Source organism: Pogoniulus pusillus, chromosome 33, assembly GCF_015220805.1.
Source record: "Pogoniulus pusillus isolate bPogPus1 chromosome 33, bPogPus1.pri, whole genome shotgun sequence".
Taxonomy (NCBI): domain Eukaryota; kingdom Metazoa; phylum Chordata; class Aves; order Piciformes; family Lybiidae; genus Pogoniulus; species Pogoniulus pusillus.
This window is the reverse complement of record NC_087296.1, coordinates 8,529,351-8,548,460: the sequence shown is the minus strand read 5'-3', so window position 1 is coordinate 8,548,460 and position 19,110 is coordinate 8,529,351. Positions and strand designations below refer to the sequence as shown.

Genomic DNA, 19,110 nt, shown 5'->3' with positions numbered 1-19,110 from the left:
CTTTTATTTTGTCCCTGTCAGAAGAACAGGGATTAGAAACAGTATGAGTGGCAGAACCCATTTCCATTGCCACTACTGCTCAGTAGCCATTTATATCATGAAATAGTCAATTCAGTCTGTACAGCTGAAATGTGACCTGCAGATGCCTGTGTTACTGCCATCACAACAGATGTGATGGTTCTGTGCTTGGGAGGAGTAAGGAAGAAAGCAGTGGCCAAAGCCCTGGCAGACTTGACATCCCTCTTCTCCCACAGCCTCTGTATCTTTGAAGTTACTGCAGAATGAAGCCTAACCCATTCCTCTGCATTCATTTTGATAAGCTCTGTGCTTCAGGGGCTTTCTTTACATCAAGTTATTCAGCCAATACACAACATAGTCCCTGTGATAAAGTTGCCCCTGTACAAAGTTGGGCCCCACAGATACACAATGATCTTAATAGAAGCCAATTAATCTCTGTTCCCTTGCACTGGGCAACATTATTTAACAGCTACTTCCTTAGAGGTCCACTTGAAAGTAAATGCTGCTAAATATACCTTGGAATTCATCTCATGTATTAAGAGTGAGCCTGAACCCACCTTCAAAGAAATGCCTGGGAGGTTAGCCAGTCTGGAAGCCACCATGGAAGGTCTGCAGCTGGTTTGAACTGAACTAAACCTTTTGAATTGAAACCAGGCATGATTTTCTGGAACTGCTCAATTTATCCCTATACATTGTATTTGTTTCTCCTGTATGTAATAGTGGTGGCCTTCTGTAGAAGGCAGAATTCAGGATATCAGTTGCTGTTTCTTCCATGCATCCTTAGATAAAAACAATTTGGCCAAGAGCTGGTCAGCCCATATTAGTCTACCTGGTCATCCTGAATGGAGAAAGTCAGACACGGTCTGCCAGATTCTTATTTACCAAAAACAACACCACCTTGATTTATATTTTGTTCTTTTTTCCCCTCACTGGTCAAAATATCCAGCAATAAATAAGTTATTTTGAATTGCATCCACGTGCTATCATATTGCTGCCTTCTTCAGTAGTCAAAGCAGTACTGCTGGGATGTGCTACCAATGTTACCATTTGTGAGTGTTGGAGATTTGGTTTGTGGAATCAGCCATAAAAAAGATGTTGCAGCATGCAGACTTTAATACATCTTTACTATCTATGTTGTTGTATGTAGATACACATAAAGCATTTTTGTATTTCAAGTAAAGAAATGAAGTGCAGGGCAGTTTCAACTGCAAATGTTCAACCTAGAAAGAGATAGGAAAGTGTAGCTATCAAAAGATACGTACATATTCTGGCCTAAGAGTTGAGGGCACTACAAGATATCATCTGGAAAAAAATGAGACCAAGTACTGTATGCTATTCAAAAATGACATGAAAAAGGAAAACAAATTGCTTAGGACTGTGTCACATGGGAAGTACTCATCTGCAGAGCACAATTTTGATCTGAAGATACTGCACAAAAAATGACGTTTTCCCCCATAGACTTGGGGGGTCTAGTTTAAAGAGCAAAACTGAAAGAATTTCTGCTTTCCACCTCTTTTTCCATATCCAAAGTGGCCAAGACATGGGGTGCAAATTTTGTATTTCTTGTTGCCATGCATCAGAGCTGTTTAATATGGTCTAGTCACCTGAGCAAAACTGCAGCAAATACCAAGCTTTAAAGGTGGCAGTGAGGTCAGGTTCAAAGGTTGCTATGGTATAACTGAAGGCTTGGCCTGTCAAGTGGTCCATTACTGGCAACTACATGGGTGAAGCAAAGAATCTAGTGTGAACTTGAAGTCCAGGTCATGTCCACAGGGGCTGACAGGCAGGAACAAAATTAAATGTCTATTCCATTGCTCACAAAAGACATCTGATATGGAAATAATTTAGAGATGATAGGCACAGAATACTGCAGTGACATTTTTAGAACAATTTTGCAGTCTAGAGCTGCACTTTAAGCTACTGCCAGACAATCAAAGGATTTGGGAGCATCAGATGATACTACTACTACCTGATGCTATTACCTTTCTGCCAGAGACCATCAATTTATGACACGGAAGGAGGAAAAGCAAACAAAAGAAAGATGAAAAGGTGAAGCATACACTTTCTGTTTTCACCCAGTGGCATGATCTAAGGGAAACCCTCAGTATCTGACTGCACAAAATAAGGTTAGGGGCATCCAGAACCACCCACTCTGGCAAAATGTGGATGACCAAATGCTTTGGGAGGCGTTTCTGAAACCTGTATACACAAACCAGTGCTTCACACCTCACCTTGGAAACCTTCCTGAATGTCTAACCTCCCTCCATAACAACTTGAAAGCTTCAGCAGTAGGAGACAACTCAGACATGAAGTAATGTTGGAGGAAGATATGCAGTAATTACCAGTCATACAGGCTGCACATGAGTGTTCAGTAGATGTTTGTGCAAAAAGGAGAAGCCTCTTTCATTTTGTTCCTTATCGCCCCAGCAGCTACAAAGCCAATTCAACAAGGAGCTCTGTCCTGCCAATTTGAGGGGAGCTTGCCTAGCTTTGCTCACAGTGCAGTGAGAGATCAGGTAGAAGAAACACATGGGCGTTTTAGAGACCTTTTTTTGTTTGTTTTTATCTATTGCTAATAGACAATAGTTCTGTATAAAGAAGGATGCTGGTCAAATATCACTCATTTCAGAACCAAGGAATTGCAGGTCTCTGAAGTTAAAGCTGGAAATAGAAAATATGAGGAATTTGCTGAAGTATAGCAGTAACTTTACATGCTTTTACCTCCAGAAGCAGCAAAGGATCGGGTTCAGGTTGGATTTTTAACTTAGCATAACTTGAGTGCAAGTTAAAGAAAACCCACCACCACCCAAAAAACATCTTTTCAGGTGTTCAGACAAGCCTGCAGAAAGGCAACAGGGATACAGCACTGAAATCACAAATATGTCTAAAAGCTTCTTCCACAGCAGTGAGCATAGTAGTAAATCAATCATCTCTAGGTGCCCAAGCATGCAGTGACAGGAGATGAGAGCATTGTGTATGGCAGCTGCCAGGCACTTGGTGCCTATTGACAATTTTTAAACAAATGGGCATTTGACATTTCATACAAGACTGCCTTTTCAAGGCCTGTTAGGTATGAAAAAACCCCAGATATCCACAGCTCCTTATCAGGTTTTTATCAATACATGGCTCAACCATGGCTTGCACTGGAAAGTCCACAATTACTGAAGAACAGACTGATCAAATGAAGCACAGGCTCTCAAAATATCCATATATTACATAGAATAACCCAAATTCACTGTGGAATACAAAAAGGTGAACTTCAATTTGCCTACCCCACTGTATTGCCACAAATAGGTAAATGTTCTGATTGACCCTGTGATCCCTCAGTAGTACATCTTGAGCAGTGTTTCAATGGCATCTCTTGCTTTAAACAGTATTAGGCATTAAAAAACAGATCTTTCATGAAATGATTCAGAAAGAGATTGTATTAATTTTGAACTAAATATCCCATGGAAACAAGAAACAAAAGGCACAGAATTGAGTTTTCACTGGCCCACCATCCTTCTGGTATGGCAAATCACCCTGAAACATAAAGAACCAAACAGTAACAGCACTATAATTAAAGCAGTTAATTTCAAATACTACCAATCAAGACAAAAACATAACTAAGGATGTGTAGGTGCTTCCTGGTTTTCTGTTGGAAAGTATCATGAGATCTTTAGCTTCTACACAGTTGCAAGTCATAAACAAAGAGAAAGTGATTCATCTTGCTGTCTTATCCAGAGGAAAACATTTCCTAACAAATCACACAGCCAAAGATGAAAACCCTGAGGCTATATCTAAACCAGCAAAGGAAACTTGCCAAGGCCTGAGATCAGCTGGCACAGTGCAGCCTCATCTCTTCTACTCAGTTCTCTTAGCATCCAAAACAGGGTCATCCAAATTGCCATAGCAAGTATGGTCCCTAGTGTGTGCTAAACCCCATGCTGTGCCTGGAAACTGCCTGAGAATGCTGCTTGTCCTGGGTGAGAAGAGTGCCAGGGACTATTGCAAGACTACTACAGTGCCTAGGAACTTGGGACATGGTTTAATACAGATGCATAGGTGCAGCTTAGGTCTCAATTCTGAGCTAGATTTAAATCTAGAAATAACAGCAAGGCAGGGAGTTAGATCTGGGACTTTTATATATGAGAGGATCTGAGTGTCTGACTCATTATGAAATAGAGTCACTGTCAAAGTCACAGTAGGATTAAACATCCTGACATTTGAGAGATGTTCAGATCTAGGTTATCTGGGTCTGAGATTATGGTTAAAGTACGCCTCTGACTGAAATACCCTGCTGACATCAGTCTGGAGTGATGAATGTTAGGTACTTTTCCCCTGTAACCACAACTGTAAATATTAATACTAAGAGACTATTTTTGCGCTGTTGTTTCAGTACAATGAACTAATAAAGAATTTAGTGTACCTGGAGAAGAGCCTCTGAAAAGCTTAAAAGCAGCAAGAACCTGGCCTTAAATACCTTCTTGTTCATGAATGGCAGGTGCCACCATGTCCTTGTGTCTTGGTCTGTAAGATTACAGAGGCAGATGTAAGCGCAAAGCACCAGTACAAAGTCCCTGCCATCTGCCTCTGATTAGGTAGTCCAATGTACATCCAAACATTTAATCAAACCCTAAGCAAAACATCAAAAGGAATTAGAGATGTATAACTCTGAAAGGAAGACTGGATTTCTTTCCTCTTCACCTCCTGTGATCCACAATTCCTTTTAAACCAGTAGGAGCTCCCAAATACTCTCGCCAACAACAAGCTAGTTCTGTCTGTGCTCCTGAGCTTCAAAAAGAAACCACTCTTACAGCTCAAAATCTACACAGTCCTCAGAAATCTGTATATCCACTGTGTTCTGAAAATAAAATACAATCCACTGGCCAAGGACTTCATTCAGCTACTCAAGAGAAGAGCAGCACACATGAGGTAATTAGGAATGAAGTGAAAGGTGCAAGATGGCAGTTGCTAAGGATAGGCCCAGAGTGTTTTTGTCTCTCTCGAGCCCTGTGGCTCCCCTTCATTTCGGGGATGCAGCTACAGATCATATTACTCATACGGTCATGAGCATTATCTGTGCAACTCCTTCTCCTGCAAAAGGTTATGCATGACCAAAAGGCTGGCAGGCCATCTGTTTGTCCCTTGGGAGGAATGCAATCTCACTTTCCCTTAATGAAAAAAGCATTACCATTATCTCTTAGAGAGGACTATCAATAAGGATAGGAGCAAGCACCCCGCTGAAGCCAGTCCTACACAACGTAAGAAGTAGTGAGTGAGAAAAGACCCAGAGGCAGAAGGCTGGCTGGAGGACAGACCAACATCTCAAGAGCACAGGAAAGCTTAGAAGTATCCAAGTTTTTTTATCCTTCACTGGGATGTCTGAATTAGAGACACATTGCCTGGCTTGTTTTCCCTCTCTGCCTATTTGCACTATAAATCCAAAGTTTGAAATGTGAATGGCTACTTAACATGCCTGTTTTAAGCAATTCCACCTCAATGAACTTTCTTTTGCTTTGGTTGTTTACTAAAGCTCGACCCTTGAACTTTATTTCCTTACTAATCTTTCTCTTTTGCAGAACTCTGGGAGGCTGACATATGGATCAGTGTTACCAGCGTGACTGAAGAGGGTAAACTTAATAATCCAGTCTGGTTTTACATATTTACAGAGGGGGGAAGCAAACGCAGGAGACTAGTCTATGTTTGAGCTTAAGGAACGGAACACACTGTCCTTGTTTTGCTAGATTGAGTCCTTCTACTTTCTCTAGCAGTCTCTTTATTATAAAATCCTAGAAGTGATGTAATGAACATTTAAAAGATAAATGAACAGTTTGTTTCAAGGCAGTAGCTGTATCCTGGGCTAAATATAAGCTTGGTGGCAAGTGGCTGAAAAGTTAACTGAAAAGTTACTGGCAGGTTGACATCAATATATTGAAGTAATGGAAATATTTCTGCCTCTAAATATGCCTCCTCTGCTGCTTCACACACATTTAAATAATCATGTTTGTGCTTCTGATCACGGATGATATAGCAAAAAGAGAGCAGCAGCTAGAACTGATAGTACAGAGGAATATGGCAGTGCTATGCCTCCTTCCTGTCCCTGCTCCTATCAACCAAGCTTCTGCATTCTTCCCATTTATTAAAGGTTAAAATGGGAAAAGTCAGCACCCATCACCAGAAGTGATGTCAGGAAAAGAGCAGACACTTTTTCCCAGATAGAGATTAAGAAGTCAAGATGGGAGGGCAGGGAGGTACTTTCCTCCAAGACAAAACTTAAATGTCATATAGATTAGCAGTTTAAAGTTGTGTTGTTTTGTGCTCATTCCTATGCCAAAAAAAAAAAAAAATCCAAGCATAACCTTAATTATAGTTACAAAAACATGGATACAGGGTAGGCTGCCAGTGTTCTTTTCCTCAGGGAATCGGGGTAAGCAGTATAAGCAATCTCCCTTTGCTGATAAATCTGTACCTACATTAGAACATTGACAGTACAGCGTAAGAGCAAATCTTACCCAGTGTTGGGCAAGTTCTAGTTGGGAAATCAGAGGACAGAAAAACCCTTACTCATTTGCCAAAGGAAGGGCAAACAAAATCTGCTGATCCCTCCTTTTAAGACATGTGTGTGCCAATTATGAACTCAATTTTATCATTTCTTTCCTAGATATCTTCCTCCATACCCATTAAAATCTCCCTAATCACTACCAGAAATAGTGCTTCCACTGTCCACATCCTCACTTCTCCTCCATTTTTCTCACCAAGTGAAACAAATGTCTCCCAGTCACAAAACCCAGTAAGAATTTCTTTGCAAATACTCCCTAATTTCATTATGACGGAGCAATGCAGTGTAACAGCACAGGAAAGGGAGCTAGAAATTAAGAGTATACAAAAGGGTAAGGTGGAGTTTTCATCCAAAACTAAAAAAGAAGTGCTTTGGGTTGGGTTATATTTTTTAAAAGGCTCCTACCTTCAACTGTTAATTCCCATTTCATTTCCAGTGTTTGTTGGTGGGTTTTTTTTTTGCTGGTGGAAACACACACAAGATTGGAGCCAAAATAAAGGAAGAGCTGGTCCTAATGGTGTGCTCAGAACTTCTAGAAACAGGAAGCCCCAAGAATTTGGGTTTGCAGTCAGCTTAGGTAGTTGGAAAGCATTCATAGTCTTTAGGGTTTTTTTATAACTGAAGTTTTAGTGCTTTTGACATGTAAGCTTTACCAAAAGGTACCTTCAGTTTTAACTGGAACCCAAATCCACTTACATGAAGCTTTTTGTATCATTATGTAGTATTGTGCTTTTACACTGCTCCTGCCTTCAGAAACAGTCCTCCTACACTTCCATAGAGACTCATGGAAGTGTAAAATTAAATGTCCAGTTCAACACACATCCCATGCAGTAAGCTGCTGGGCTTCCACCTGGAAAGGGTTGACCATGTTGAGGGGTGGATCTGAGCCTGATCCCAGGTCCTCCTGATTGCTCCCTGGGGGACGGTGTGAACCTGACCCCGGATACAGTGGTTAACCCACTCCCACTTCTTGTCTAAGCCCTTATGAAAACATAGGAACTTCCTGTTTCTCTCTTTCACCTCCCTGCCTGCTAGCATCACCCTTGTCCCTGCTGTTCCTGTTTTACCACGTGGCCATCCCACCACACAGTGGACCACCACTTCCTGAATCTACCTCCATCCATTGCCATCAATCTGGTTGTATGTGGGTTTGTATCTTGTTTCCCATCCCTATAACTCGTTGTAACTCCCCTACCTTAGATACCTTCTATTTATTGTTAAAGATTTTCTTTTTTTACCTTCCAAATCAAAGCAAGACTATTTATTTGGGTGTTTTGCCCATTTCCTCTCTACATCTAATTCCTTTCTTTCTAAAGGGGGGGAGGGAGATGGAAGGGGAGAAGGAATCCTATTGTATTGGGTCTGTTAACTATACTTTGAGTCTCTGGGATGCTTAAACTAGAACCAAAACACCGTCCTACAAACTTTTACACACTGAAGAGGGGGAAAGAAAAAAAATGAGGGAGGCAGAAGCTTTCCTCAATTGCAAGCAAGAATTTAGGGAATTTAGATCTTCCCCTTCCACATTTTCAGAATCAGCTTGTTAGCCACTCTCCAACATGGGCTCTTTAACCATTTTATAGGTAAGGAGATGGCCATTTATCACTGACATTTGCAGTGACAGGATGTCACTCATACTGTTTAATTCATAGTAATATCTCCTGTCATGATCTCGTCTCCTCAGGGAGGTTTGTTTTGCATATGTCAGAAGTTTTAAACTCAAACTCATATTTTAACTAAAAAAGCACATCCCATGGCACTCCCTGTCCCTCCCTGGCACATCCCAGCCTGCAGTGGGGCCTGAAGGAACTCAGCTCTTTCCCTCCTGGCTGCAGCTGAACCTTATATGCCAATGAAAACTTGTTCCTCCTGGAATATGAAGAGCAACAGCCAGGTGCCATTCCATCTATCCTGAAGCTTGGCCACTGCTGAGAATGGGATGTGGACAGAGTCAGACTCAGAACTGTTATTATCTACACTTGGTGCTCCCACATCTCAGACAGGTGAGGCACAACTCAGAGGGGAGTGAAGGGCTCACTGACAGTCATGTCTTAAATCACTGCAGTTAGATTTGCCCCAGCCTATTCATCATAGCACTGAGCTCCCCATTTGACAGAATGTCACTGTTCTGGAGAGGAAAATAAAAGCAAGCCACACAAAGCAAACAATTAGAGCTCATCTTCAAATCTATGTGAATCCTAAAGCAAAATCTTCCAAGGATTATTAGGGCCATAGTGAAAAAAAGCCTTACTACTAGGATCTCTCATTCACTGCCATTGTCCCGCTTCCTTGTATGCATTGCTCCGTCCTTATATTTTAGTTTTGCAATTATAAAGCTTTGCCTCATTAACCACATTCCTCCTATCAAATCACTTTACCTCCTTAGTACAGTATTTCATCAGTCTAATCTATTGTCTTTTGTGATATTGCTTACCATCTTTTATCACTCCATGAGTTATATCCTCAATCCCTGCCTTTCATCACTTACGTCACACTACGCATGTTTTCGCGCTCTCCTTTGTAGACTGTCCTGCATACACACAATATTTAAATGAGGAAAAATTCAAGGACAAGTACAGTTTGCATAAAATTACAGCTTCAGTCATTTTTGCTGACTGAATTGAACAGTTGTCAGCATCGACACAATTCCCAGCATACTTTTTTCCTTGCCCTGAGAAGTTTTCTTTTAAACTACTAATCGACAATACAGTTATGATATGTACACTACAGGGAAAAAAGTGCACTTAAATCAGGTGGCTTCTTAATAGTCCCTTATTCCTTCCACTCCATTCTCCAGATTTGCTTTGATAGTGTTTTGATCATAAGCAGGTGAATGATTCATTGGGGCAACATATAAAAAGTTTCCTTGCTGCAATGGAATTACCTCTGTTTTAAATTTCTCTCTAAGTTAGATTATTGCTGTTGTGGTACAGGCCATCTGATCATAAAGTAGTAGTAAAGGAGGCCTTCATCAGGCCACTGGAACAAGCCTCACACTTGCAGGCCCTTATCCTCATAGAGGACTTGAACTACTCCAATGTCTGCTGGGTCACAAAACAAGAAATGCAGAAGGTTTCTGGAGTGTGTTGATAACTTTCTGACACAGAAGAGGCACTTTGCTGAACCCCATGCACCAGTACATCACGGGGATCAATTGGCTGAAAAGCAGACTTTCAAAGAAGGACCCTGAGGTCCTGGCAAACAAGCTGAACATGAGCCAGCAAAATCCCATAGAGCAGACAAAGTCAACACCCTCCTAGGCTGCATCACTAACTGGTTGGGGGACATAACACTTCAGGTGTCTCACCAGTGCTGAGTGAAGTAGATCAGGCCCAGTTCTGGGATTCTTAATAGTAGAGAGACATACTTATAGTGGATCAAGTCCACTGGAGGACAATAAAGGAGACTGAACATCTGCCATCACAAGAGGCCGTGAGACCTGGGACTCTTTAGGCAGAAAGAGAGAATGCTCAGGCAGATCTTGTAAAAGGAATAAAGGAAACAGAGCAAGACCCTTCTCAGTAACACCCAGAAAAGGGACATGAGCCAGTACACATGAAACTGAACACAAGAAAGCTTATTTTTAAATAACTGAAAACTCCTTAATTGCAAGACTGATTGAACACTGGGACAGATTACCCAGAGGAGCTATAATCACCATCCCTGGAGATACTCAAAATCTGTCTGGACACAACCCTAACCTGCCCTAGGTGACCTTACCCTGAACAGAAATTTTAGACTAAGCGATCTCCAGAGATGCTTTCTGACCTCAGTGTTCCTGTTTCTGTGATCTGTCTTTATTTGAATGTTCAATGAGTAGAATGCAATCACCCGGCCTTAGGCACCAGTTTTCACTTCCTTCAGTGTTTCATGTGGAGCAGGCAAAGTTCTTTCTCTAATCAATGGAAAGAGGCTCATATCTCCAGTGGCAAATTTGATCTAAGCATGAGGGGCAGGTAAGTTAAAGCTTAAGGTTATTAGGCAAATGACATGGACTGAAATTCATCCATTGATTTTTCTGCTGACCAAAGGGTACAACTTCAAATAACCAATAGGACAAGGAAATTTGATTGAAGTTCAAGTGTTGTGTTTGCCAGAGAGTTACTGTTCAAATAACTGGAGATAGTGCAGAGCTCTCATCCTTTAGTTTATTGCACCTTACTGCTATCCAGCTGATGCACTGTGATATCCTTATGTAAATGGTGCCTGTGTCCGAGTTTGGGGTTACTTGATGCAGATGAGTGTATTTCATATTTGTTGTGATCAGAAAGCCCAAGTCTCCATGCAGATGTATATTTCTGCTTACATCATCTTTTCAGCCCCCACCATATTGCCTCTAGGGCAGTAACCAACTCACTAAGAGAAGAAGGTGGAAGTTGGGGTTTTTTTCCACTAGATTGATCTTGTTCCAAGCCAATGCAAACTTGCTCAACTAGTAGAAAATCAGAGGAAGCACAGTCAGTTCAACAAAGAGGTCAGGACTTCAAGGCAAAGAACTGTATGTAAAAGAGAAGGAAATGAGACAGAGTGAGGGAGCCAAAATGACCTGGAGGAATCACTGACCCTCCAGACTGGCTCAAGTCCCATCACATAACTACCTATAGCAACCAGGAGTCATAATCCATAACATCCCTGGGCATAAACAGGTGACAAAAGTGAGATTCAGTCACCAAAGGAGAATGGTGCATTAAAAACAAAAAGCACACTGAGTTTTAAGCACATAGTGCAGCACAGTGTACAGGGGTATTCACATTCAGGCGAGCACAGGGAAGCAGATGATCAAGACAAACACCACGAACAGAGCACAGCAGGGCCCCATGTTGCATTGATGGGGGTAAAGGCTGAGCAGAACCAAAAAGTACGTAGCCTTTTTGATCTCTGCAAATGGTTTGTCTTTATATACCACGAGAGAAAGAGTGAAAGCAAGGGAAGAAGCTGTTCTAAGAGCTGTACTTCTTTCCAGGCTTGCACTCATTTCCATGAATATTGTCACAGAGTCCCACATAATCAAATCTGTTAAGAACAAAATGCTGCACCAGGCAATTTGTAGCTCTAGTCTGCATCTTCCAGGCCTTTCTGCAACAAGAAACTGTCCTTCTCCATGCTGTCATGGCAAAACCATAATTCTCTTTCAATGAGAAAAATGCAAAATGCCAAAATAAATTTTAGAAACCCCAGAATAATATCATGGCTCTTTAAGCCAACGTAAACTTGATACCAAACCTGAGACTTGAATTGCTCACTGTAAAGAGATTGAAATGAAAAATCTAATGTGTCATTTTGTGTCACTGCCCTGCCTACACAGAACACAGCATATTTTTTAGTGTTTTGTCTGTTCTCATTTGAAACATGGCCTGGGAAGGAGCTGACAGCTCTCTCAATTTTTCTTTTGATATTCAGCTGTTGTTCTAAAGAGAAATTGTTCTTTGAACATTTATTTGTCCACTGTGATGAAATATGCAGTTGTTACTGTTGAATTTTCCTTTGAAAACCGCAGCTTGTCATTCAATTTTTCAGTCTTCTAGGAAAATCATTGTCTTCCAATTATGTATCTGAGAAAGCTTTTGGAAAATTGGACTTCTAAAAGTCATTTTAAAAGTTAAGTTCCTATTTGTAACCAAGAAAGCAGCCTTCCCATTCAGAAAGGATGTCACTATAGACAACTTGATGAGATGCAACCCCAAAAAAAATCATGTTTAAAGAAGTGGTGGGTATAGAAGTAGTTTCATAGCCTGTACATCTGGTTTGTTTCAAGTCATGCCAGCAGCAATCATAGGTCATACACAGGTTTAGTTTGGAGGATGGTACACGAACTAGTCCACGTACTTTGAATATAAATTCATCCTGGGTCAGAAGTGAGTCTAGATGTGGTGAGGAGAAACACAGAGTCATGGAATTGTTCTCAGCCTGTTTCATTACATACATTAGAAGTAGCTGCAGTGTCTCTGGAAGGCAGTTTGGAAAATTCCAAGTCTACTCAAAGAGAGCTGCTTAAATCCTAACCAAAGCAAGTAACTCCACTGTAGTGGCCCTTGCCAGACAGCCAGCACCTGGCAGACAGCATAGATTACATCAGCTAAAACTGACAGGTCTTCTGCTCTTGATCTTTCTGTGACAATTTTTAGGCATTTAATTTAACATCTTCTGGGCAGATGAGGTTCCAGCAGAAGTTCACTTTCCTTCTTTTATGATTAGCAAACAAGAAAAAAACCCAAGGACAGATAAGACAACTGCAAGTAAGAACACAAGATACCTATAATTATATTCATTTGCTTGATTGGGCTGCAAATAGGTGGCTTTCTTTCACTTGGGAATTCTGTGAAGTGAGTGAATCAAGAATTAATAAATGGCAAGGTAGAAAAGCATCATCTGCAGCATGAGCATGGGAGGGCTGAAATGAACTTACATAAATGAGATGAAGCAAGCCCCAACAAAACTTAGTGCTACTCCTGCCTCTTGAACTATTAGTTGCTGCATAGCAGAATCTCAAGGTCTTTAAAACGTGTACACAGTTGTTTGGATCCTTCTGCAATCTTTTAGTTTTGTATGTTTGTGAACTTAGGACAGGGCTCTGGAAAGCCTGATCTAATGGAGTACGTTCCTGCTCATTGCACAAGGGTTTGACTAGATGACTTTTGGAGGTCCCTTTCAATCCAAACTGCTCTATGATTCTATGACTCATTTCAGCCTCAGAAAGCCGCTGACATCCATGAGTTCAAGTAGCAGGTTTCTTAGAGCCTCATTTCATGTCATCTCATGGAAATTACGCCCTATACTAGGAAAAGGCTCTAGAGATCATGTTTGTAGAGAGTTTTGCAACGCTAAGCCATGCTCCTTTCAAAAAAAAAGTGGCAAAAATAAAGGACTATGCAGTTGCAACAACTTAACTATTTCATGAAGTTATCAGTCCTCAGTTCAAAATGAGATATCACAAGCAAGAGAAAAGCAGTGTGTTGAAATGGAAACCTAAGGAAAGTCTTCCTGTTCTCTGTTAAGTAGACAAAGTACGATGTTGTCAAGTAAGAAAAGAATCTCCCATCCTCAGTGTAACAAGCACCAGTGAGGAAGGAGTAAGAAGAGAGTAGAAAACATTTGGATAAGTTAGCTGTTTTCACATAATTTTTGCCTAATGAATTTCACTTCCATGTGTAAAAAAGTGTCTGAACAACCTCAGAAGCATTAGCAGCTGTTGCTGATTGCTCATGGAGGATGGAGAGACATTCCAGCAAATAAGGCAATGTTGGCATTCTTCTTTCTTAGAAAAACAAAATAAAATTAAGTAATTGGTGTGTAAGTCCCTAGAAAAAAAATAAATGAGATAAATAGCAGTCAAGAGCTAATCAAGATAAGTCACCTCTCTTCCTGTGGAAAAGTAAAGGTTCTCACAGACAAGGAAAAATCAATACCTTTGAAGGACTTAAATTTCAGCATGACTTTTGACACTGCCTCACATGACTCTAAACTAAGCACACATCAGAAGGTGTGCTACCACACCAAAGAGATGCATCAAATGAATTACTGTGTCCAGTTCTGGGCTCCTCAATTCAAGAGAGATGTTGAGATAATGGAATGTGTCCAGAGAAGTGTGACAAAGATGGTGAGAGTCCTGGAACACAGCCCTGTTAGAAGCTGAGGGAGCTGGGGTTGTTGAGCCTAGAGAAGAGGAGGCTCAGGGGTGACCTCACTGCTGTCTACAACTACCTGAAGGGACATTGTAGCCAGGTGGGGTTGGTCTCTTCTCCCAGGCAACCAGCAACAGAACTAAGGGACAAGCCTCAAGTTGTGCCAGGGGAGGTATAGGCTTGATATTAGGAGGAAATTCTTCCCAGAGAGAGTGATAGTCATTGGAATGAGCTCCCCAGGGAGGTGGAGTCACGGTCCCTGGAGGTGTCCAAGAAAAGCCTGGATGGGGCACTTAGTGCCATGGTCTGGTTGATTGTCTAGGGTTGGGTGCTAGGTTGGACTGGATGATCTCGGAGGTCTTTTCCAACCTGGCTGATTCCAGAGTTCCCTAGGTTCTTATGCTGTTTTGCACTTGCACCGATGGTTTGCATGAACGAGTACAGGCTGGTGTGCCACAGGAAGGGTCCAAGCACACCACAAGATGGAATTAATACTCTAAAGCCTCTCACCAAACACAAAAAATGGTCAAGAAGAATGGAGATTGACTGCAGTCAGCATATATAAAGAAAGTGTCATGCTTAAGTAGGAATTATCTGTTATATAAATACAGAGTACAATAACCACTTCAGCAGTCACTAAGGAGAAAAGGATTTATCATTATGAGTTTACTGTCTGAACTTGAGTCAGTGTCACAAAGTAGGAAATAAGGCAAATAACATATATAAACTAAAGGCAAATAAAGAACTAGAAGCAGCAGCTAACAGCACAGACAAGTATTTCTGTTAAGCCATGATAGCAAAACAGAAGTACAATGTAGATGAGAACCTTATCATAGCCTCCCACTAGAGGCTTTGAGCACAAGTTCAACAAGCACCTGTTGAGAACTATACAGCTGTAGCTGCTTCTGCTTTTGACAAGCAACTGGGCCCCACAGCTTTCCAATATCTGCTCTGCCTTACTACTCATGTTCTGCCATCAGTGGAAGCACAGATCACCATAACACTGCAACGGCAGCACTGCTTTCACCAGTAGTTCCCTGATGTTAAGGCAGAAGTGAACTCCAAGTGCTGTTCTCTGAACAGCACAGTGAAGCAATCTTCCTTTTTTCTGTGAGTTCTTGTTTTACAGTGGAGCTCTGCTCAATCACTCAGCTTACAGTGCAGTGCTTTGATACTTTAGAAGAGTAGCGCACTAATCCTGAAAACCCTCATTTTATCATTAGGCTAATGATTGGACTCAACCTTAAAAGATTATCTCCACACTAGCCAATTCTTTTATTCTGGGATTTTCTTAAACCCCACACTTCCATTGTATTTTCTCTGAAAACTTGGGAGGGAGGAAAACAGAGAAGCCTGGCATCCATTCAAAGACACCAATGAAATACCTGGATAGATGAACTGATTAAAGCAAGTAGGGTGAAATCAGGACATGCGGGATCCATGGAGAAATAGGACTCCAATTTTTCTAAGAAAGTGACAAAATCCAAAATTCAGTTCAACAAGAGGCAGAATGAATTGAGCAGATAAGGAATATTAGAGGTCATGAAGACAGAAGAGGTCATGGGAGTTCTGGGCTGTCCCAAAGGGCTGCAGGGTGAAGGCTTTTCCCTCACTGCATCCTCCACTTCCCACCCCAGTCCGGCACCCCCTCAATCCTACCTTCCCCAGGATGGACTGAACCCTGGCATTGTCTACACTTTACCCAGCCTCCAAAATCCAGTCATGCCTATATTACTCTTCCTCCTCCAGAAGCTTCTCTCCTGCTCCCACCTTCAACTTTGCAGATGAATCCCTCTTGTACCACTCCAAAGGAGGCTGGGCAGGAGCAGTCATGGCCCTTTTTTCTAAGGAAGACAGAGCAGGGAAAGGCCTCTCCCTTACATTCTCCTAACAGCAGAAGCACCAGCAGGAGCCCTTTCAAGGAGGAAAGAAATGATGAAAGAAGTTGCTACCTTCAGTACTCTGCTCCCACAAGCAGTAGCCTACACCGATTTCGTATTAAGGCCATCCTGGAAGTCCAGCAGTGCCTGCTGCCTAAATCTGCATTTTAACAGCTCTGCACACTCCCTTGCATTCTTGGGGAGCCATGTATGTCCCCTTGGTTTGAGTTTGTTTGGGGTTTTACTGTAGAAGATAATCTATATGCAGCAAAGCCTTTATAATGGAGCTCCTGATGCTGTAAACACAGAATGTCAACCAAGTAAAAAATATGCTCCCTTGAAATTATCAAGAAAATTGATATAAACTTCCCAAATTCCTATTTAATGAAAATAGCACCTGAAGCAACAGGTACTAGAGCAGAGCTGTTACAGCCAACATGAACAGCTTACATGCATTTTAGAGAGGCAAATTAGAATTCTTCCCATCATTGGATTCTTGAGCCTTACACACTAATTTAGCTACAATGCAGCAGAGCTCACACTGCAGTAATAGAGTATTGATTGTACAATGTTCGGTGACGAAGAACTCATGTTGCTGAACTTTATACACATGCATGTTGTTGCAGCAAGAAATTCACATCAATATCCCTTGCCAAATATAAGCAGCCACTGCTGTGCCTGCTGGTGATCTAATTACAAAATATAGAACTTTTGGTGAGACACAGTCAATTTTGCATTAAACTAAAACACCAGTAATGGAAATGACCTTGGGAAAAGAAAGATTAAATGTCCAGACCTAGGCAAGTATAATGTTCATTTTGTTCTGCTTCTTTGCTAGTATATTAATACACAGGAATACACTTCAGAGTTGCCAGGAACTTCTGTAAAGATGAGTAATGTCCCTGTACTGCAGATTTCATATCCTAATTCAAACCAGCTTGCAGTTTAGTAGGTCTTTGTTGGTTTGAAGCCCACTATTAAAAGAGGGATAATGAACCAGTGGTCGCTGTGCATGCATTATTCCTCAGAACAGTTCCCCAATGCACTTCTCCAAAACAAATCAATCATAATACAGGAGTAATTTCAGAGTAATGCAGGCTGCTTGCCTCACACTCCTTACTCCTACCTCTCCTACCAGACATACACAGAGCCATTTTCAATGAAAAATCCCTTCAGACATTGTATAGGGTTAACACTCCTGGGGGAGTGACCCTGAACCTGACCCTAGGGGTCTTGGCCCCTCCTCAGGGGTGGGCCACACTCCAGGTGATGGTTAGCCCACTCCCCCCACTTCCTGTGGTATAAAAGACAGGAGTTCTCCTGTCTCTTCCTCTTTTCGCCCTCTTGCTCACTACCTGCGTTCATGACCGCACACACACACTGATACTGTATACCAGCCACGAGGCAGAGACACCATCACACTACTCGGGTTGTATCCATCCCTGTTTTGTATTTTGCTGTTTTTCCCTTCCTTATCCTTTGTAAACTCCCCTACCTCCAATCCCTTTTTTTTTCTAAGTTATTGTTAAACTTTTCCTTTTTAACTTCCAAATCGAGTGAGATTGATTTATTGGGGTGTCCCTACCTTTTATCTCTCTCCCTGTCTTTTGGGGAAAGGAGGGGGAGGAGGGGAGGGCACTCTATAAACTCTATAAATTCTATAAATTGTCATTGGGTCTACCAAATTTATAAGAGTCTCTGGGAACTTGCATTTGAACCCAAAACAATTTATTTGGCGTCTCAACGTGGGGCTAGGTAGAAAGAATTCTTTCAGAGAAGATTTGGAAGTTAAAAAATGGATATTCTGAAAGTCTTAATCATTAACGCTTTTGCATGGCTGTTGTGGGGCTGGCTGTTAAAGTTTATAAGTTACCATGTCTTCTGGATTGTCATTGATATGCTCTGGGAATATTCTAAGCATTTGCCTGCCCGAGTCTATGCCTATTTCCTGAATTCTGTTAGTAATATCACTGTGTTTAGAAATGTTTCTGGAACATGGAATCAATCTGAGTATATGCATTGGAGCACAGAAGCTCCAGATATTTTGGGGGAAAAATGGTACTGGATAGCTGTTATTTCACTGTGTGTAAATTTGGGTTTGGGAATTAATAAGATAGCGGTGAACTGGGACACGTGGAAATATCGAGTGGGCGCCGCCATTAGGGTGCTTAGGGGGAGGGGTGGTCCTCACTGCCCCAGCTGCAACTGCGGGGGATGGGCGACAGGGCAGACCGCCCCTAGCGCGGCTCCGCCCCGAACTCCGCCTCCGGTCCCGCCCAGGGCAGCCCCCCGGACCCTGCCCCCTCAGCCCAGCCCCCTTCACCTAGCGCCAATTACCACGCGGCCAGCAAGATCAAATCAAAACCCTCCCGCAGATACCGATCCGGGGCAAGGGACCTCTTCGGGAACCAGCACCCCTCAGCAACAGCAACCAGCTGGAAATGGACCTGATAATGGAGTGATCCTTATCAGCTCCACGCCCAGAAAGGAAATCAGGCACATAAGGCAGGAGTATGCAAGGGCAAACGGACAGTCCCTTTTAGCCTGGCTTTTGAAATGCTGGGATGCAGGAGCAGAAACAGTGGACCTAGATCACAGGGAGGCGAAACAGCTGGGATCCTTGTCGAGGGATGGAGGTGTGGATAAGGAGCTGGGAAGGCTCGATGGTACCCACTCACTTTGGGCCAGGCTTCTGATAGCTGTGAGGTACAGGTACCCGACTAAGGATGACATGATTTTCCATCCCCTTAGATGGACAGATATGGAACAGGGGATCTCATACCTGAGGCAAATGGCGGTTCAAGAGATAATTTATGGAGCCGACCAGAGGCCCTCGGACCCTGATGATGTCCGCATGAAGCCAGCCCTCTTAAAGAAACTGACTCAGTGTGCCCCTTCCACATATGCCCCCACATTGGGAGCACTGCTGCTGGGCAGAGACCCCAACAACCTTCCCACAATCAGGGAGTTTGTGAATGACCTAAGACAGTTTGAAGACAGTTTGTCGAGGAAAACCTTAATTGCCACTGTAGAGACCCTCACCCAAGAA

General features: G+C 42.2%; 1 long non-coding RNA gene across 14 annotated transcripts in view; it reads right to left on the bottom strand.

The window, feature by feature from the left end:
• Positions 1-19,110, bottom strand: part of LOC135189651 (uncharacterized) — a 137,013-nt gene that overhangs the window by 106,701 nt on the left and 11,202 nt on the right. Inside the window, exon 5 of one of the 14 annotated variants that reach the window (XR_010308202.1) lies at positions 2,588-2,679. The exons of 8 other annotated variants lie outside the window; for them this stretch is intronic. This is a non-coding gene — a long non-coding RNA (uncharacterized LOC135189651). 5 more of the 14 variants (XR_010308192.1, XR_010308196.1, XR_010308200.1 and 2 more) reach the window with 5 other exon arrangements.